Source organism: Saccoglossus kowalevskii, chromosome 11, assembly GCF_978046115.1.
Source record: "Saccoglossus kowalevskii chromosome 11, keSacKowa6.1, whole genome shotgun sequence".
NCBI lineage: Eukaryota > Metazoa > Hemichordata > Enteropneusta > Harrimaniidae > Saccoglossus > Saccoglossus kowalevskii.
The window spans coordinates 34,851,749-34,875,873 of NC_140651.1; the positions used below are offsets into that span (position 1 = coordinate 34,851,749).

Consider the following 24,125-nt stretch of genomic DNA (forward strand, 5'->3'; position numbering starts at 1 on the left):
TAGTCCACATACTGGAGACCCAGTTAGGCACTCATATCTATGCTATCATTTCTGGTCAACATACTGGAGACCCAGTTACGCACTCATATCTATACTATCATTTCTGGTCCACATACTGGAGACCCAGTTACGCACTCATATCTATACTACCATTTCTGGTCAACATACTTGAGACCCAGTTACCCAATCATATCTATACTATCATTTCTGGTCCACATACTGGAGACCCAGTAATCCACTCATATCTATACTATCATTTCTAGTCAACATACTGGAGACCCAGTCACCCACTCATACCTATAATATCATTTCTGGTCCACATACTGGAGACCAAGTTACCCAATCATATCTATACTATCATTTCTGGTCAACATACTGGAGACCCAGTTACGCACTCATATCTATACTATCATTTCTGGTCAACATACTGGAGACCCAGTTACCCATTCATATCTATACTATCATTTCTGGTCCACATACTGGAGACCAAGTTACCCAATCATATCTATACTATCATTTCTGGTCCACATACTGGAGACCCAGTAATCCACTCATATCTATACTATCATTTCTGGTCAACATACTGGAGACCCAGTTACCCACTCATACCTATAATATCATTTCTGGTCCACATACTGGAGACCAAGTTACCCAATCATATCTATACTATCATTTCTGGTCAACATACTGGAGACCCAGTTACCCACTCATATATATGCTACCATTTCTGGTCAACATACTGGAGACCCAGTTACCCAATCATATCTATACTATCATTTCTGGTCAACACACTAGAGACCCAGTTACCCATTCATATCTATACTATCATTTCTGGTCAACACACTGGAGACCCAGTTACCCATTCATATCTATACTATCATTTCTGGTAAACATACTGGAGACCCAGTTACCCATTCATATCTATAATATCATTTCTGGTCCACATACTGGAGACCCAGTTACCCACTCATATCTATACTATCATTTCTGGTCCACATACTGGAGACCCAGTTACGTACTCATATCTATACTATCATGTCTAGTCCACATACTGGAGAACAATTAATCCACTCATATCTATACTATCATTTCTGGTCCACATACTGGAGACCCAGTAATCCAATCATATCTATACTATCATTTCTGGTCAACATACTGGAGACCCAGTTACCCACTCATATCTATGCTACCATTTCTCGTCAACATACTGGAGACCCAGTAACTCAATCATATCTATACTATCATTTCTGGTCAACATACTGGAGACCCAGTTACCCGCTCATATCTATACTACCATTTCTGGTCAACATACTGGAGACCCAGTAATCCACTCATATCTATACTATCATTTCTGGTCAACATACTTGAGACCAAGTTACCCATTCATATCTATACTATCATTTCTGGTCAACATACTGGAGACCCAGTTACCCACTCATATCAATACTACCATTTCTGGTCAACATACTGGAGACCCAGTAATCCACTCATATCTATACTATCATTTCTGGTCAACATACTTGAGACCCAGTTACCCATTCATATCTATACTATCATTTCTGGTCCACATACTGGAGACCCAGTTACCCATTCATATATATACTATCATTTCTGGTCAACATACTGGAGACCCAGTTACCCACTAATATCTATACTACCATTTCTGGTCAACATACTGGAGACCCAGTTACCCACTGATATCTATACTATCATTTCTGGTCAACATACTGGAGACCCAGTTACCCACTCATATCTATACTACCATTTCTGGTCAACATACTGGAGACCCAGTTACCCACTCATATCTATACTATCATTTCTGGTCCACATACTGGAGACCCAGTTACGCACTCATATCTATACTATCATTTCTGGTCCACATACTGGAGACCCAGTTACCCACTCATATCTATACAATCCTTTCTGGTCCACATACTGGAGACCCAGTTACGCACTCATATCTATACTATCATTTCTGGTCCACATACTGGAGACCAAGTTACCCATTCATATCTATACTATCATTTCTGGTCCACATACTGGAGACCAAGTTACCCATTCATATCTATACTATCATTTCTGGTCCACATACTGGAGACCAAGTTACCCATTCATATCTACACTATCATTTCTGGTCCACATACTGGAGACCCAGTTAGGCACTCATATCTATGCTATCATTTCTGGTCAACATACTGGAGACCCAGTTACGCACTCATATCTATACTATCATTTCTGGTCCACATACTGGAGACCCAGTTACGCACTCATATCTATACTACCATTTCGGGTCAACATACTTGAGACCCAGTTACCCAATCATATCTATACTATCATTTCTGGTCCACATACTGGAGACCCAGTAATCCACTCATATCTATACTATCATTTCTAGTCAACATACTGGAGACCCAGTCACCCACTCATACCTATAATATCATTTCTGGTCCACATACTAGAGACCAAGTTACCCAATCATATCTATACTATCATTTCTGGTCAACATACTGGAGACCCAGTTACGCACTCATATCTATACTATCATTTCTGGTCAACATACTGGAGACCCAGTTACCCATTCATATCTATACTATCATTTCTGGTCCACATACTGGAGACCAAGTTACCCACTCATAACAATACTACCATTTCTGGTCAACATACTGGAGACCCAGTAATCCACTCATATCTATACTATCATTTCTGGTCAACATACTTGAGACCCAGTTACCCATTCATATCTATACTATCATTTCTGGTCCACATACTGGAGACCCAGTTACCCATTCATATATATACTATCATTTCTGGTCAACATACTGGAGACCCAGTTACCCACTAATATCTATACTATCATTTCTGGTCAACATACTGGAGACCCAGTTACCCATTCATATCTATACTATCATTTCTGGTCCACATACTGGAGACCAAGTTACCCATTCATATCTATACTATCATTTCTGGCCACATACTGGAGACCCAGTTAGGCACTCATATCTATGCTATCATTTCTGGTCAACATACTGGAGACCCAGTTACGCACTCATATCTATACTATCATTTCTGGTCCACATACTGGAGACTCTGTTACGCACTCATATCTATACTATCATTTCTGGTCAACATACTGGAGACCCAGTAATCCAATCATATCTATACTATCATTTCTGGTCAACATACTGGAGACCCAGTTACCCAATCATATCTATACTATCATTTCTGGTCAACATACTGGAGACCCAGTTACCCACTCATATCTATGCTACCATTTCTGGTCCACATATTGGAGACCAAGTTACCCAATCATATCTATACTATCATTTCTGGTCAACATACTGGAGACCCAGTTACCCATTCATATCTATACCATCATTTCTGGTCAACATACTGGAGACCCAGTTACCCACTCATATCTACGCTACCATTTCTGGTCTACATACTGGAGACCAAGTTACCCATTCATATCTATACTATCATTTCTGGTCCACATACTGGAGACCAAGTTACCCATTCATATCTACACTATCATTTCTGGTCCACATACTGGAGACCAAGTTACGCACTCATATCTATACTATCATTTCTGGTCCACATACTGGAGACCCAGTTACGCACTCATATCTATACTATCATTTCTGGTCAACATACTGGAGACCCAGTTATGCACTCATATCTATACTATCATTTCTGGTCCACATACTGGAGACCCAGTTACGCACTCATATCTATACTATCATTTCTGGTCAACATACTGGAGACCCAGTAATCCAATCATATCTATACTATCATTTCTGGTCAACATACTGGAGACCCAGTTACCCAATCATATCTATACTATCATTTCTGGTCAACATACTGGAGAGACCCAGTTACCCACTCATATCTATGCTACCATTTCTGGTCAACATACTGGAGACCCAGTTACCCACTCATATCTATGCTACCATTTCTGGTCAACATACTGGAGACCCAGTAATCCACTCATATCTATACTATCATTTCTGGTCCACATACTGGAGACCCAGTTACCCACTCATATCAATACTACCATTTCTGGTCAACATACTGGAGACCCAGTAATCCACTCATATCTATACTATCATTTCTGGTCAACATACTTGAGACCCAGTTACCCATTCATATCTATACTATCATTTCTGGTCCACATACTGGAGACCCAGTTACCCATTCATATATATACTATCATTTCTGGTCAACATACTGGAGACCCAGTTACGCACTCATATCTATACTATCATTTCTGGTCCACATACTGGAGACCCAGTTACCCACTCATATCTATACAATCCTTTCTGGTCCACATACTGGAGACCCAGTTACGCACTCATATCTATACTATCATTTCTGGTCCACATACTGGAGACCAAGTTACCCATTCATATCTATACTATCATTTCTGGTCCACATACTGGAGACCAAGTTACCCATTCATATCTATACTATCATTTCTGGTCCACATACTGGAGACCAAGTTACCCATTCATATCTACACTATCATTTCTGGTCCACATACTGGAGACCCAGTTAGGCACTCATATCTATGCTATCATTTCTGGTCAACATACTGGAGACCCAGTTACGCACTCATATCTATACTATCATTTCTGGTCCACATACTGGAGACCCAGTTACGCACTCATATCTATACTACCATTTCGGGTCAACATACTTGAGACCCAGTTACCCAATCATATCTATACTATCATTTCTGGTCCACATACTGGAGACCCAGTAATCCACTCATATCTATACTATCATTTCTAGTCAACATACTGGAGACCCAGTCACCCACTCATACCTATAATATCATTTCTGGTCCACATACTGGAGACCAAGTTACCCAATCATATCTATACTATCATTTCTGGTCAACATACTGGAGACCCAGTTACGCACTCATATCTATACTATCATTTCTGGTCAACATACTGGAGACCCAGTTACCCATTCATATCTATACTATCATTTCTGGTCCACATACTGGAGACCAAGTTACCCACTCATAACAATACTACCATTTCTGGTCAACATACTGGAGACCCAGTAATCCACTCATATCTATACTATCATTTCTGGTCAACATACTTGAGACCCAGTTACCCATTCATATCTATACTATCATTTCTGGTCCACATACTGGAGACCCAGTTACCCATTCATATATATACTATCATTTCTGGTCAACATACTGGAGACCCAGTTACCCACTAATATCTATACTATCATTTCTGGTCAACATACTGGAGACCCAGTTACCCATTCATATCTATACTATCATTTCTGGTCCACATACTGGAGACCAAGTTACCCATTCATATCTATACTATCATTTCTGGCCACATACTGGAGACCCAGTTAGGCACTCATATCTATGCTATCATTTCTGGTCAACATACTGGAGACCCAGTTACGCACTCATATCTATACTATCATTTCTGGTCCACATACTGGAGACTCTGTTACGCACTCATATCTATACTATCATTTCTGGTCAACATACTGGAGACCCAGTAATCCAATCATATCTATACTATCATTTCTGGTCAACATACTGGAGACCCAGTTACCCAATCATATCTATACTATCATTTCTGGTCAACATACTGGAGACCCAGTTACCCACTCATATCTATGCTACCATTTCTGGTCCACATATTGGAGACCAAGTTACCCAATCATATCTATACTATCATTTCTGGTCAACATACTGGAGACCCAGTTACCCATTCATATCTATACCATCATTTCTGGTCAACATACTGGAGACCCAGTTACCCACTCATATCTACGCTACCATTTCTGGTCTACATACTGGAGACCAAGTTACCCATTCATATCTATACTATCATTTCTGGTCCACATACTGGAGACCAAGTTACCCATTCATATCTACACTATCATTTCTGGTCCACATACTGGAGACCAAGTTACGCACTCATATCTATACTATCATTTCTGGTCCACATACTGGAGACCCAGTTACGCACTCATATCTATACTATCATTTCTGGTCAACATACTGGAGACCCAGTTATGCACTCATATCTATACTATCATTTCTGGTCCACATACTGGAGACCCAGTTACGCACTCATATCTATACTATCATTTCTGGTCAACATACTGGAGACCCAGTAATCCAATCATATCTATACTATCATTTCTGGTCAACATACTGGAGACCCAGTTACCCAATCATATCTATACTATCATTTCTGGTCAACATACTGGAGACCCAGTTACCCACTCATATCTATGCTACCATTTCTGGTCCACATATTGGAGACCAAGTTACCCAATCATATCTATACTATCATTTCTGGTCAACATACTGGAGACCCAGTTACCCATTCATATCTATACCATCATTTCTGGTCAACATACTGGAGACCCAGTTACCCACTCATATCTACGCTACCATTTCTGGTCTACATACTGGAGACCAAGTTACCCATTCATATCTATACTATCATTTCTGGTCCACATACTGGAGACCAAGTTACCCATTCATATCTACACTATCATTTCTGGTCCACATACTGGAGACCAAGTTACGCACTCATATCTATACTATCATTTCTGGTCCACATACTGGAGACCCAGTTACGCACTCATATCTATACTATCATTTCTGGTCAACATACTGGAGACCCAGTTATGCACTCATATCTATACTATCATTTCTGGTCCACATACTGGAGACCCAGTTACGCACTCATATCTATACTATCATTTCTGGTCAACATACTGGAGACCCAGTAATCCAATCATATCTATACTATCATTTCTGGTCAACATACTGGAGACTCAGTTACCCAATCATATCTATACTATCATTTCTGGTCAACAAACTGGAGAGACCCAGTTACCCACTCATATCTATGCTACCATTTCTGGTCAACATACTGGAGACCCAGTTACCCACTCATATCTATGCTACCATTTCTGGTCAACATACTGGAGACCCAGTAATCCACTCATATCTATACTATCATTTCTGGTCCACATACTGGAGACCCAGTTACGTACTCATATCTATACTATCATGTCTAGTCCACATACTGGAGAACAATTAATCCACTCATATCTATACTATCATTTCTGGTCCACATACTGGAGACCCAGTAATCCAATCATATCTATACTATCATTTCTGGTCAACATACTGGAGACCCAGTTACCCACTCATATCTATGCTACCATTTCTCGTCAACATACTGGAGACCCAGTAACTCAATCATATCTATACTATCATTTCTGGTCAACATACTGGAGACCCAGTTACCCACTCATATCTATACTACCATTTCTGGTCAACATACTGGAGACCCAGTAATCCACTCATATCTATACTATCATTTCTGGTCAACATACTTGAGACCAAGTTACCCATTCATATCTATACTATCATTTCTGGTCAACATACTGGAGACCCAGTTACCCACTCATATCAATACTACCATTTCTGGTCAACATACTGGAGACCCAGTAATCCACTCATATCTATACTATCATTTCTGGTCAACATACTTGAGACCCAGTTACCCATTCATATCTATACTATCATTTCTGGTCCACATACTGGAGACCCAGTTACCCATTCATATATATACTATCATTTCTGGTCAACATACTGGAGACCCAGTTACCCACTAATATCTATACTACCATTTCTGGTCAACATACTGGAGACCCAGTTACCCACTCATATCTATACTATCATTTCTGGTCAACATACTGGAGACCCAGTTACCCACTCATATCTATACTACCATTTCTGGTCAACATACTGGAGACCCAGTTACCCACTCATATCTATACTATCATTTCTGGTCAACATACTGGAGAGACCCAGTTACCCAATCATATCTATACTATTATTTCTGGTCCACATACTGGAGACCCAGTAATCCACTCATATCTATACTATCATTTCTAGTCAACATACTGGAGACCCAGTCACCCACTCATACCTATAATATCATTTCTGGTCCACATACTGGAGACCAAGTTACCCAATCATATCTATACTATCATTTCTGGTCAACATACTGGAGACCCAGTTACGCACTCATATCTATACTATCATTTCTGGTCAACATACTGGAGACCCAGTTACCCATTCATATCTATACTATCATTTCTGGTCCACATACTGGAGACCAAGTTACCCATTCATATCTATACTATCATTTCTGGCCACATACTGGAGACCCAGTTAGGCACTCATATCTATGCTATCATTTCTGGTCAACATACTGGAGACCCAGTTACGCACTCATATCTATACTATCATTTCTGGTCCACATACTGGAGACTCTGTTACGCACTCATATCTATACTATCATTTCTGGTCAACATACTGGAGACCCAGTAATCCAATCATATCTATACTATCATTTCTGGTCAACATACTAGAGACCCAGTTACCCAATCATATCTATACTATCATTTCTGGTCAACATACTGGAGACCCAGTTACCCACTCATATCTATGCTACCATTTCTGGTCCACATATTGGAGACCAAGTTACCCAATCATATCTATACTATCATTTCTGGTCAACATACTGGAGACCCAGTTACCCATTCATATCTATACCATCATTTCTGGTCAACATACTGGAGACCCAGTTACCCACTCATATCTATGCTACCATTTCTGGTCTACATACTGGAGACCAAGTTACCCATTCATATCTATACTATCATTTCTGGACAACATACTGGAGACCAAGTTACCCATTCATATCTACACTATCATTTCTGGTCCACATACTGGAGACCAAGTTACGCACTCATATCTACACTATCATTTCTGGTCCACATACTGGAGACCCAGTTAGGCACTCATATCTATGCTATCATTTCTGGTCAACATACTGGAGACCCAGTTATGCACTCATATCTATACTATCATTTCTGGTCCACATACTGGAGACCCAGTTACGCACTCATATCTATACTATCATTTCTGGTCAACATACTGGAGACCCAGTAATCCAATCATATCTATACTATCATTTCTGGTCAACATACTGGAGACCCAGTTACCCAATCATATCTATACTATCATTTCTGGTCAACATACTGGAGAGACCCAGTTACCCACTCATATCTATGCTACCATTTCTGGTCAACATACTGGAGACCCAGTTACCCACTCATATCTATGCTACCATTTCTGGTCAACATACTGGAGACCCAGTAATCCACTCATATCTATACTATCATTTCTGGTCAACATACTGGAGACCCAGTTACCCAATCATATCTATACTATCATTTCTGGTCCACATACTGGAGACCCAGTAATCCACTCATATCTATACTATCATTTCTGGTCAACATACTGGAGACCCAGTTACCCACTAATATCTATACTACCATTTCTGGTCAACATACTGGAGACCCAGTTACCCACTCATATCTATACTATCATTTCTGGTCAACATACTGGAGACCCAGTTACCCACTCATATCTATACTACCATTTCTGGTCAACATACTGGAGACCCAGTTACCCACTCATATCTATACTATCATTTCTGGTCAACATACTGGAGAGACCCAGTTACCCAATCATATCTATACTATTATTTCTGGTCCACATACTGGAGACCCAGTAATCCACTCATATCTATACTATCATTTCTAGTCAACATACTGGAGACCCAGTCACCCACTCATACCTATAATATCATTTCTGGTCCACATACTGGAGACCAAGTTACCCAATCATATCTATACTATCATTTCTGGTCAACATACTGGAGACCCAGTTACGCACTCATATCTATACTATCATTTCTGGTCAACATACTGGAGACCCAGTTACCCATTCATATCTATACTATCATTTCTGGTCCACATACTGGAGACCAAGTTACCCATTCATATCTATACTATCATTTCTGGCCACATACTAGAGACCCAGTTAGGCACTCATATCTATGCTATCATTTCTGGTCAACATACTGGAGACCCAGTTACGCACTCATATCTATACTATCATTTCTGGTCCACATACTGGAGACTCTGTTACGCACTCATATCTATACTATCATTTCTGGTCAACATACTGGAGACCCAGTAATCCAATCATATCTATACTATCATTTCTGGTCAACATACTAGAGACCCAGTTACCCAATCATATCTATACTATCATTTCTGGTCAACATACTGGAGACCCAGTTACCCACTCATATCTATGCTACCATTTCTGGTCCACATATTGGAGACCAAGTTACCCAATCATATCTATACTATCATTTCTGGTCAACATACTGGAGACCCAGTTACCCATTCATATCTATACCATCATTTCTGGTCAACATACTGGAGACCCAGTTACCCACTCATATCTATGCTACCATTTCTGGTCTACATACTGGAGACCAAGTTACCCATTCATATCTATACTATCATTTCTGGACAACATACTGGAGACCAAGTTACCCATTCATATCTACACTATCATTTCTGGTCCACATACTGGAGACCAAGTTACGCACTCATATCTACACTATCATTTCTGGTCCACATACTGGAGACCCAGTTAGGCACTCATATCTATGCTATCATTTCTGGTCAACATACTGGAGACCCAGTTATGCACTCATATCTATACTATCATTTCTGGTCCACATACTGGAGACCCAGTTACGCACTCATATCTATACTATCATTTCTGGTCAACATACTGGAGACCCAGTAATCCAATCATATCTATACTATCATTTCTGGTCAACATACTGGAGACCCAGTTACCCAATCATATCTATACTATCATTTCTGGTCAACATACTGGAGAGACCCAGTTACCCACTCATATCTATGCTACCATTTCTGGTCAACATACTGGAGACCCAGTTACCCACTCATATCTATGCTACCATTTCTGGTCAACATACTGGAGACCCAGTAATCCACTCATATCTATACTATCATTTCTGGTCAACATACTGGAGACCCAGTTACCCAATCATATCTATACTATCATTTCTGGTCCACATACTGGAGACCCAGTAATCCACTCATATCTATACTATCATTTCTGGTCAACATACTGGAGACCCAGTTACCCACTCATACCTATAATATCATTTCTGGTCCACATACTGGAGACCAAGTTACCCAATCATATCTATACTATCATTTCTGGTCAACATACTGGAGACCCAGTTACCCACTCATATATATGCTACCATTTCTGGTCAACATACTGGAGACCCAGTTACCCAATCATATCTATACTATCATTTCTGGTCAACACACTGGAGACCCAGTTACCCATTCATATCTATACTATCATTTCTGGTAAACATACTGGAGACCCAGTTACCCATTCATATCTATAATATCATTTCTGGTCCACATACTGGAGACCCAGTTACCCACTCATATCTATACTATCATTTCTGGTCCACATACTGGAGACCCAGTTACGTACTCATATCTATACTATCATGTCTAGTCCACATACTGGAGAACAATTAATCCACTCATATCTATACTATCATTTCTGGTCCACATACTGGAGACCCAGTAATCCAATCATATCTATACTATCATTTCTGGTCAACATACTGGAGACCCAGTTACCCACTCATATCTATGCTACCATTTCTCGTCAACATACTGGAGACCAAGTTACCCGTTCATATCTATACTATCATTTCTGGTCAACATACTGGAGACCCAGTTACCCATTCATATATATACTATCATTTCTGGTCAACATACTGGAGACCCAGTTACCCACTAATATCTATACTACCATTTCTGGTCAACATACTGGAGACCCAGTTACCCACTCATATCTATACTATCATTTCTGGTCAACATACTGGAGACCCAGTTACCCACTCATATCTATACTACCATTTCTGGTCAACATACTGGAGACCCAGTTACCCACTCATATCTATACTATCATTTCTGGTCCACATACTGGAGACCCAGTTACCCACTCATATCTATACTATCATTTTTGATCAACATACTGGAGACCAAGTTACCCAATCATATCTATACTATCATTTCTGGTCCATATACTGGAGACCCAGTAATCCAATCATATCTATACTATCATTTCTGGTCAACATACTGGAGACCCAGTTACCCATTCATATCTATACTATCATTTCTGGTCCACATACTGGAGACCCAGTTACGCACTCATATCTATACTATCATTTCTGGTCAACATACTGGAGACCCAGTTAGGCACTCATATCTACACTATCATTTCTGGTCAACATACTGGAGACCAAGTTACCCAATCATATCTATACTATCATTTCTGGTCCACATACTGGAGACCCAGTTACGCACTCATATCTATACTATCATTTCTGGTCCACATACTGGAGACCCAGTTACCCATTCATATATATACTATCATTTCTGGTCAACACACTGGAGACCCAGTTACCCATTCATATCTATACTATCATTTCTGGTAAACATACTGGAGACCCAGTTACCCATTCATATCTATAATATCATTTCTGGTCCACATACTGGAGACCCAGTTACCCACTCATATCTATACTATCATTTCTGGTCCACATACTGGAGACCCAGTTACGTACTCATATCTATACTATCATGTCTAGTCCACATACTGGAGAACAATTAATCCACTCATATCTATACTATCATTTCTGGTCCACATACTGGAGACCCAGTTACCCACTCATATCTATGCTACCATTTCTCGTCAACATACTGGAGACCAAGTTACCCGTTCATATCTATACTATCATTTCTGGTCAACATACTGGAGACCCAGTTACCCATTCATATATATACTATCATTTCTGGTCAACATACTGGAGACCCAGTTACCCACTAATATCTATACTACCATTTCTGGTCAACATACTGGAGACCCAGTTACCCACTCATATCTATACTATCATTTCTGGTCAACACACTGGAGACCCAGTTACCCAATCATATCTATACTATCATTTCTGGTCCATATACTGGAGACCCAGTAATCCAATCATATCTATACTATCATTTCTGGTCAACATACTGGAGACCCAGTTACCCATTCATATCTATACTATCATTTCTGGTCCACATACTGGAGACCCAGTTACGCACTCATATCTATACTATCATTTCTGGTCAACATACTGGAGACCCAGTTACCCATTCATATATATACTATCATTTCTGGTCAACACACTGGAGACCCAGTTACCCATTCATATCTATACTATCATTTCTGGTAAACATACTGGAGACCCAGTTACCCATTCATATCTATAATATCATTTCTGGTCCACATACTGGAGACCCAGTTACCCACTCATATCTATACTATCATTTCTGGTCCACATACTGGAGACCCAGTTACCCACTAATATCTATACTACCATTTCTGGTCAACATACTGGAGACCCAGTTACCCACTCATATCTATACTATCATTTCTGGTCAACATACTGGAGACCCAGTTACCCACTCATATCTATACTACCATTTCTGGTCAACATACTGGAGACCCAGTTACCCACTCATATCTATACTATCATTTCTGGTCCACATACTGGAGACCCAGTTACGCACTCATATCTATACTATCATTTCTGGTCCACATACTGGAGACCCAGTTACCCACTAATATCTATACTACCATTTCTGGTCAACATACTGGAGACCCAGTTACCCACTCATATCTATACTATCATTTCTGGTCAACATACTGGAGACCCAGTTACCCACTCATATCTATACTACCATTTCTGGTCAACATACTGGAGACCCAGTTACCCACTCATATCTATACTATCATTTCTGGTCCACATACTGGAGACCCAGTTACCCACTCATATCTATACTATCATTTTTGATCAACATACTGGAGACCAAGTTACCCAATCATATCTATACTATCATTTCTGGTCCATATACTGGAGACCCAGTAATCCAATCATATCTATACTATCATTTCTGGTCAACATACTGGAGACCCAGTTACCCATTCATATCTATACTATCATTTCTGGTCCACATACTGGAGACCCAGTTACGCACTCATATCTATACTATCATTTCTGGTCAACATACTGGAGACCCAGTTAGGCACTCATATCTACACTATCATTTCTGGTCAACATACTGGAGACCAAGTTACCCAATCATATCTATACTATCATTTCTGGTCCACATACTGGAGACCCAGTTACGCACTCATATCTATACTATCATTTCTGGTCCACATACTGGAGACCCAGTTACCCATTCATATATATACTATCATTTCTGGTCAACATACTGGAGACCCAGTTACCCAATCATAACTACACTATCATTTCTGGTCCACATACTGGAGACCCAGTTACGCACTCATATCTACACTATCATTTCTGGTCCACATACTGGAGACCCAGTTAGGCACTCATATCTATACTATCATTTCTGGTCCACATACTGGAGACCCAGTTACCCATTCATATATATACTATCATTTCTGGTCAACATACTGGAGACCCAGTTACCCAATCATATCTATACTATCATTTCTGGTCCACTTACTGGAGACCCAGTTATGCACTCATATCTATACTATCATTTCTCGTCAACATACTGGAGACCCAGTTACCCACTCATATCTATACTATCATTTTTGATCAACATACTGGAGACCAAGTTACCCAATCATATCTATACTATCATTTCTGGTCCATATACTGGAGACCCAGTAATCCAATCATATCTATACTATCATTTCTGGTCAACATACTGGAGACCCAGTTACCCATTCATATCTATACTATCATTTCTGGTCCACATACTGGAGACCCAGTTACGCACTCATATCTATACTATCATTTCTGGTCAACATACTGGAGACCCAGTTAGGCACTCATATCTACACTATCATTTCTGGTCAACATACTGGAGACCAAGTTACCCAATCATATCTATACTATCATTTCTGGTCCACATACTGGAGACCCAGTTACCCATTCATATATATACTATCATTTCTGGTCAACATACTGGAGACCCAGTTACCCAATCATATCTATACTATCATTTCTGGTCCACATACTGGAGACCCAGTTACGCACTCATATCTACACTATCATTTCTGGTCCACATACTGGAGACCCAGTTAGGCACTCATATCTATACTATCATTTCTGGTCCACATACTGGAGACCCAGTTACCCATTCATATATATACTATCATTTCTGGTCAACATACTGGAGACCCAGTTACCCAATCATATCTATACTATCATTTCTGGTCCACTTACTGGAGACCCAGTTATGCACTCATATCTATACTATCATTTCTCGTCAACATACTGGAGACCCAGTTACCCACTCATTTCTATACTATCATTTCTGGTCAACATACTGGAGACCCAGTTACCCATTCATATATATATACTATCATTTCTGGTCAACATACTGGAGACCCAGTTACCCACTCATATCTATGCTATCATTTCTGGTCAACATACTGGAGACCCAGTTACCCACTCATATCTATACTATCATTTCTGGTCAACATACTGGAGACCCAGATACCCACTCATATCTATGCTACCATTTCTCGTCAACATACTGGAGACCCAGTAACCCAATCATATCTATACTATCATTTCTGGTCAACATACTGGAGACCCAGTTACCCACTCATATCTATACTACCATTTCTGGTCAACATACTGGAGACCCAGTTACCCACTCATATCTATACTACCATTTCTGGTCCACATACTGGAGATCCAGTTACCCACTCATATCTATACTATCATTTCTGGTCAACATACTGGAGAGCCAGTTACCCAATCATATCTATACTATCATTTCTGGTCAACATACTGGAGACTAAGTTACCCAATCATATCTATACTATCATTTCTGGTCAACATACTGGAGACCCAGTTACCAACTCATATATATACTATCATTTCTGGTCAACATACTGGAGACCCAGTTACCCATTCATATCTATACTATCATTTCTGGTCAACATACTGGATACCCAGTTACCCATTCATATCTATACTATCATTTCTGGTCCACATACTGGAGACCCAGTTACCCAATCATATCTATACTACCATTTCTGGTCCACATACTGGAGACCCAGTTACCCAATCATATCTATACTATCATTTCTGGTCCACATACTGGAGACTAAGTTACCCACTCATATCTATACTATCATTTCTGGTCAACATACTGGAGACTAAGTTACCCACTCATATCTATACTATCATTTCTGGTCCACATACTGGAGACCCAGTTAGGCACTCATATCTATACAATCATTTCTGGTCAACATACTGGAGACCCAGTAATCCACTCATATCTATACTATCATTTCTGGTCCACATACTGGAGACCCAGTTACCCACTCATATCTATACTATCATTTCTGGTCCACATACTGGAGACCCAGTTACCCAATCATATCTATACTATCATTTCTGGTCAACATACTGGAGACCCAGTTACCCACTCAACAAATAATGGACTTCACTACTTAAGCATACATATGCATCCATAGGAACATGTCACTTGTTCTACGGAAAACCCTACTCTTTGTAACAGGAAGTGGATCTGTTTATGCTCACTGAACATAGAAAAAGTACATGGCACAGAATTCAAATCTCTTCACCATTGGGCAAACACACTAATCATTGTGCCATAGGTCAATATTAAATGTCACATAACTCTAAATCCTAGTAGTTAGCAATTTAATTTGTCATAAATTTATACTGCTAGCAACAGATAAAAAACAATTTGTGAAAAGGATAGCATATGCCTGAATTTTTACATAAAGGTGCAGAATTACGCAATGTTCTAACCAGAAATTAAAATTCAAATTAATGGCACCAAAACCAGGCGACCAATCACAGTCAGTTCAAATACTACTTGACACTAACCTCATATATATATTTATAACAAACTAAATTTTAGATCAACTGATTGACCTATTTACCAGATATTTTTAGACATTATTTTGATGATCACATCACATGACTGCTAAAGTTTGTATTTGAGAATTTGTGGGTATGTGCCACTAATGCTATGACATATCAGATTGCCTAGACCCTCAGAAGTACGGTAAAGAAAGCACTTCCAAATTAAGGCAGTTCTCCGAACCAGCCTATTCACATAGTTCATACCCACCATAGACTCCGGTCAGTCAAAATGACTATTTTGAACTGTAGGCAGAGTTAGACGCCCATAGGTTGCAAGTTTCCGAGCAAACAGAAAATGATGAAACGTTTTTCCAGTCCGGGATGATACTCTCCATAAATACAACTCTCACCTAGTTAAGACCCAAGAAAGGGTGGTGTCTTACCTTGCCTGTGCTGTCCCCGGAGCAAAGCCAAAATGCTGCTACGGTGACAGGGTTCAGTGTGCCCAAGAAAGCTGGATCCAAAACCCAATTTTGGGGGTAGTATGCTTTCAAAGTAAAGACCAAAACAGTTCTGCATGAGGACAGAAAAACGAGACCTGGAAACTTCCAAGAAGTGCTGATGATAGAGAAATTTGTCTGCAAAAATGCTGAGACCGACTTATCGCCTATGCGCAGGGACCCTTGTGATCGATCTGGCTGGGTCAGCAACCAGAGTCTGACCCGCTACGATGGGACCCAACCTAAAGAGGCCCTCCTCAATGGATTGGATGTCTCTTAGGTGGTAGTTGATAAAGACGTTTGCGCTCTCCAGAAGCCTGCTCTCAGTATATGTTCGAGGGGGTGCCTGACACTAGCGCTAGTGAGTAAGCGCTAGTCTCTGCAAGCTCTGTGTCGAGGAAGTTAAAGTATTATAGACGTCTAATACAGTTGCAGTAATCCACCTGGCAATGGAAGTCGGGGAGGCCAGCCTATCCTCTCTGCCTGGGCCGTAACACAAAGACATGTGCTTGGCACCCGGTCTCAAATCCCTAGTACTGTTTTCGTAGCAACTCAGTGCTCATACCGGGCAGAGAAGCAATTCCTTCTGACCCTCCGGGCCGACAATATTTGACAGCCGGGGGATGACGATCGGCTGAGGATCGTGTCCTGGGATTTGGTTCTTGGCGAGAAACCAGATTCGTGTCTTTAGCACAACTTGATTGTCCATAAGGGCGGCACACTTGTCCGAGAAGAACAATGGCCCCAGTTCTAACTGACGCATACCTGAGGCGAGAGCCAGTAGGAAGACTGTTTTCCATGTCAAAAATTTGAGTGGTGCTGATCGGAGAGGCTCAAAGGGCGATCTGCTTAGAGCGGACAACACAACTGACAAATCCCAGTTTGGCAGTTTCCTTGTTCGGGGTCTCGGCCTTTGATTATGGAAAGCAGTAAATAGTCTCCTAATAATAGGACAATCGGCTAGTCTTGTCAAGGCTGACCTGTAGCCAATCATCGCTGCGTAGGACAAACCCACTTCATCAAACAGGTGGACGAAGGGGATCTGCTACCTGGCCAATAGAGGGATGGCATGGATCAATCTCCCTTCCGCTACACCAATTAGTGTATGCTCGCCATCTTGAATTGTAGGCAGCATTGGTGGAATCCCTTGTTCACCCTGGCCAAGACATTGGCAGCCCACTCAGACAAGTCCGGTTGGGACAGCAGGACCGGTAAGTCTGGGAGCACTACTGGTGTTTTGACAAGTATTTCCAACAGAAGTGGAAACTATACCTTGGTTGGCTAATTGGGTGCGACCAGTGTCAATATGCAGGTGAGCACCTGTCGAAGTTTTCTCTGGTACCCGGTGAACTAGTGGGAAAAGGGGAAAAGGCATACACATCTATGTGGGTCCAAGGGATCGATAAGACGTCCCTGGCCCAGGAGTCAGCAGGAGTATTACGTATGTTGGGCATTCCGGGGTGCGGCAAACAGATCTATCTTTGGACCTCCCACAGCCAAAACAGCCTGGAGGCTACCCACTGGGGTATCTGCTACTCCATGTTCTGGAGACGGAGCCGCCTTGAAAGGGCGTCTGCCAGACTGTTCCTCACCCCTGGAAGGTGGTGTGTGGTTAGCTCCACAATGTACTCCATGCACCAAAGGTAAATTTGCTCTGCAAGGGCCGACAACGATGGGGAACGCACCCCGCCCTCCTTGTTGATGGGGACTACCGCTGTGTTGACAGTACGGAGGGAACTCTGTGGTCTCGAACTACGGGTAAAAAGTGTGGTAGTGCTAAGTGCACTGTGCTTTCAGTTTGAGTTGATATGGCGGTCCCAAAACCAATGCAGGGCCATATACCTTGGGCTTGTTCGTCCAATAGATACGCTCCCCAAACATTGGAGGGAGGCATCTATTACCAGAGTCACTTGTTTGGCTAATATAACCCCTTGTTTGTAATAACCAGTCGTCTAGGTACGGATTGATGTGTACCGACGTTTGGTGAAGCAGCAGCACCACCTGTTCCATCCATACTGGTGGCTATACACAGGGGGCTATACATAACCCGAAGGAGGGGCACCCAAGATTCGAATATTTGGCCCAGCTGGGCGACTCGAAGGAGAAGTCAAATCGCCAGGTGCATCAGTATGTGCAGGTTGGTCCCACTTAAGTCTAGAGAGGCTAGCCAGTCAAAACAGTGGATGGAGAGAAGAACGTTGCATGGCGTCTCCATGCGGAACCAATCAAGGAGCACGTACTAAGTCAGTCTGCCTAAGTCCAGAACTGGACGGCCGCCACCAGTAGATTTGGTACTACAAACACATTTGAGTAGAAGCCTGGACTTAGTGCCGGCTGATCTACTTTTTGTATGGCGCCCTTTTCCAGCAAACTGTCTACTTCCTGTCTGATTGCTTCTGCCTTGCGGGAGTTCCCTGGCAGTGCCCCCAATGAGGGAGACACTGATGGGAGAAATAGAGATTTCAGCAGTATCCTGTAACCGTGTGTCACCACCAGGAAAGTCCAGGGATAAGTCACCAGCTGCATCCGAACTGAAATACACCGGCGCAATCTGTGTGCGCAGGGATATGTGGTCATGGGTTCGGCGGCTGTAAGGTGTGGGTGCTCTCTCCTCCCATGAGGAGAGTCCTCACAATGCCTGTAGTAGACAATAAGTTGTGACCTGGCCTCGCGCCGAACGTATGTCCATCCCCCGTTGCAGAGGTAAGCATCAAACATGCTTGCCCCGCTGCTGGAGTGGACGACTGCCCGGGGAGGATGAGGAGCCACCATCTGGTCCTCTCTCCCTGGGGGTGCGCTGCTACTCTTCCCTCCCACAGAAGGGTATGTGGGCTTGCCTCCTAGTTGACTCTGGGTCGCGGACGTCGCCTTAGGGCATTGCATTCTCTGCATTTGGCAGCGGCCAACTGGCTAGTGGATTCGACCTGAACCATACGGCTCATGGCATTCCGAAGCTCCGAGACTGGACCTGTGCTCTCACTGTCGCTCGCAAATGTCGTAAATTACGAAATTTGGACAAGATTTACGAACAAAATAAATATCTATTAGTAGGATTTACGAACACATTTTGTACAAAATACCCTCGCAAATCGCCCTCATTTAATTGTCAAGACTCGACTGTGATCATCACGCGTGTTACGGTTTGAGTGATTGCCATTTTAACAATGTCCCGTTACTTCTAAGATTGCAACAATTGTTACATGGTGAACGCAATCAACACGGAACTGCCACTGAATGTACTTTTCCACTCTAAAGTTATTTTGGTGTCATCGCACATGCGTAGTTTAGTCGACGTGTGTTTCAAGATACCCCGCGACTTTACTCTCAGTATGGGACGGTTTCATGTCGCCCTTATCAAACACGTGATTTGTTTATTTATTGAAAATGGAGACTACGTCAAAAAGGAGCAGACAACTGCTCGACGAGTATTTTTCACGACGAGATGGAGAAACCGCTAAATCGTGTTCAGAACCAGAAACCCATGGGTGTCTTAACCCTGACAGCACCAAGAAACGGAAAGTTGATCGTACTGCAGCACGATTTCAGAAATAATGGAAGGTTAGCTGCAGTTCCTTAGCTCTTTGGTGCGACATACAATCTAATTTTGCCCTACCAATTTCATTCGGACGTCTTGTTTTTATTTCTGTTGTTGTATGTCGAACATGGGCCGGCCAGTGTCTGTCACGTAAATAATGCGGTCGGCAACATAGGGCTATGATTCCACAGCTAATGGAAGGTGAGACAATGTTAGCGAATCGATCGAAAAATACTATAATTTGTGTAACATTCTTACCGGGCATTCTTAGCATTGAGATCGAGTTACAAGACCGAAAGTTACTTTAGTTACTTTTTCACTTTAATTCAGAAATTTCGATGAAAATAAATAGTCATTTTGTGTCGTCATAAACGTCAACATGATGGGTTTGCATGATGAGCACGGGAGATTACTTCATAATAATATTGATTGGCATAGAGTTTTTTTTCTGAGAAATTTCCCGTGAAAATTTATTCACAGGATGACTTGTGTTCTAGGCAGTGAACTTAGTGAACTTTTGAAAGATGACTATTTTCCCCACTGTTAACAATGTGAGCTTATCATGAATATGTTTACTTAATACTGAGTTATTCAAATAAAGGTTCTGGTGTCTACATTGCATATTTTGTTGTGATGTTTTGTTGTACCATCATAAATGGTACATTTTGTGGAGCAGACTGCCTAATTTGATGTCATGAAATTACACACAAAATTAGAGCTCAGGTTGCTACCAGCAAGCACCATTTTCAGTACTCGGTACTGCTCGGTCGCAGGAAAATGCTCCGCAGTTTCCAGACAAAGTTTACTAATACTTTTTTTTCTTGATTAGTAAATTTACTATTACCTAGCAAATTCCAGAGAGAGCCCAGTGGACTCGCCATCTTTCCATCCAAGAGGGTGGAGGATGTCCAGTCTGTGTAACTGAGGCGGTGTCGTATCCCCTGACTCAGTTCGCTGGCGAAAACACGCGCGTTTCAAGACCACGTCTCGTTGCACAGTAGTTTCCCCGGCCAACTAAAAAAAAGTGAAAAGTTGGCACGGACAACAACAATGACAACGACACATGATATGTATATTCATATGATAAGCTTTGCTCATCAAAGATGATAGCAGAGCCTAAAATAATTATCACCTAACGCATTTGGTACATAGATGTAGATGCTACAAATCAAATTTCAGATCATTGTGACTAGTTGTTCTGAAGAAGATTTGTGGAAGTCTTTATTGCAGTTTTTATTCCTGAACTTGAAATCCCATATGGCAGTGATAGTATAACAATAAATTTAGGAGGGAATCCTTCAGGTTTAACACTACAATTAAACTTCCCATAGTTTCCATAGTTTTACACAATTAACAAGAGTGTTTCATCTAGTTTAACTTTAAAAATTCAAATAGTACACAGCATCATCACAGAAGGTATTGGCAACGTTAGAAATTTTGATTGAGTTGACTACTTGCTATAAATGTATAAGTCTGTTATTTCAAAACATTAAATTTTAAATTGTGGATTCAAACCTATACTCCTTTCTCTACATCTATTCAATCTATTATCAAATCCAATACAAGTCAGATCAAAGAAAGCTTAGAAAGAACTCCCATGTGCTGAGAGTATTGAAGACACATTAAATATAATTCAAAATTACTTGTAAGAGATAGTGATAGTGATGGAAAAGCCGAAAACTAATAATGCAAATCAGAAAATTAATATGAACAGATTTTAATGGAAAACTAATGAGGTCTGCGCAATGTAACAGAACATCTATGTACCAAGTTTTATTGAAATGTGATTATAAATTATAAATTATTATGCTAATTAGGGAATTAATATAAACAGATTTTAACCCCAAACTAATCAGGTTTGTACATTGTCCTAGAGCATCTTTGCACTGAGTTTCATTGAAATGGAATAATTAGTACTTTAGATATTAGTGTTATAGCTTAAAAGTGGTTAATTATGTAAATTAGTAATTAATATGTACAGATTTTAACCCACAATTGTCTATTGTCCTACAGCATCCATGTACAAAGTTTCATTGAAATGTGATGATTAGTACTTGAGAAATCAGTGTGAAAATTAATTAATTATGCAAATTAGGTAATTAATATACACAATTATTTACCCTAAAACTAATCAGGTTTCTTGATAGTCCTAAAGGATCTATGTACCAAGTTTCATTGCAATGTGATAATTAGTACTTGAGATATCTGTGGAAAAGCTGAAAATTAACTAATTATGCAAATTAGGTAATTAATATGCACAAATATTTATCCCAAAACAATCAAACTCTGCATAGTCCTTGAGTATCCATTTACCAAGTTTCATTGAAATGTAATGCTTACTACTTGAAACATCAAAAGCTGAAAATTAACTAATTATGCAAATTAGGTAATTAACATGCACAAATATTTATCCCAAAACAATCAATCTCTGCATAGTCCTTGAGTATCTATGTACCAAGTTTCATTGAAATGTAATGCTTATTATTTGAAACATCAAAAGCTGAAAATTAATTAATTATGCAAAATAGGTAATTAATATGCACAAATATTTATCCCAAAACAATCAATCTCTGTATAGTCCTTGAGTATCTATGTACCAAGTTTCATTGAAATGTAATGCTTACTACTTGAAACATCAAAAGCTGAAAATTAATTAATTATGCAAATTAGGTAATTAATATGCACTGACATTACCTTAAAAACTATCAGGTTTGTGCAGTGTCATATGACATCTATGTACCAAGTTTCATTGAAATGTGATGATTAGTACTTGAGATATCAGTGGAAAAATCGAAAATTGACTAATCATTATGCAAATTAGGTAATTAGTAATTAGGTAATTTTTACCAAAAACTAATCAAAACCAAGCATTAGTTCAGAGCATCCATGTACCAAGTTTCATCAAAATCCAATAAGTGGTTCTTTAGATATCAATAGAACAGCTAAAAATTAGCTTATTATCATGCAAATTAGGTAATTAATATGCATGAAATTTTACCAAAACCTAATCAAATCTGCGCATTAGCTCAGAGCATCTATGCACCAAGTTTCATCAAAAACTGATGTATGGTTCTTAAGATATCAGTGGAACAGTCGGACACACATACACACACACACACACACACACACATACACACACACACGAACCGCAAAGACTCC

At 40.4% G+C, this 24,125-nt stretch overlaps 1 protein-coding gene across 1 annotated transcript in view; it reads right to left on the bottom strand.

The window, feature by feature from the left end:
• The window catches only part of LOC102808372 (ornithine transcarbamylase, mitochondrial-like), a 57,748-nt gene that overhangs the window by 12,140 nt on the left and 21,483 nt on the right, over window positions 1-24,125 (bottom strand). The window lies entirely within an intron of this gene.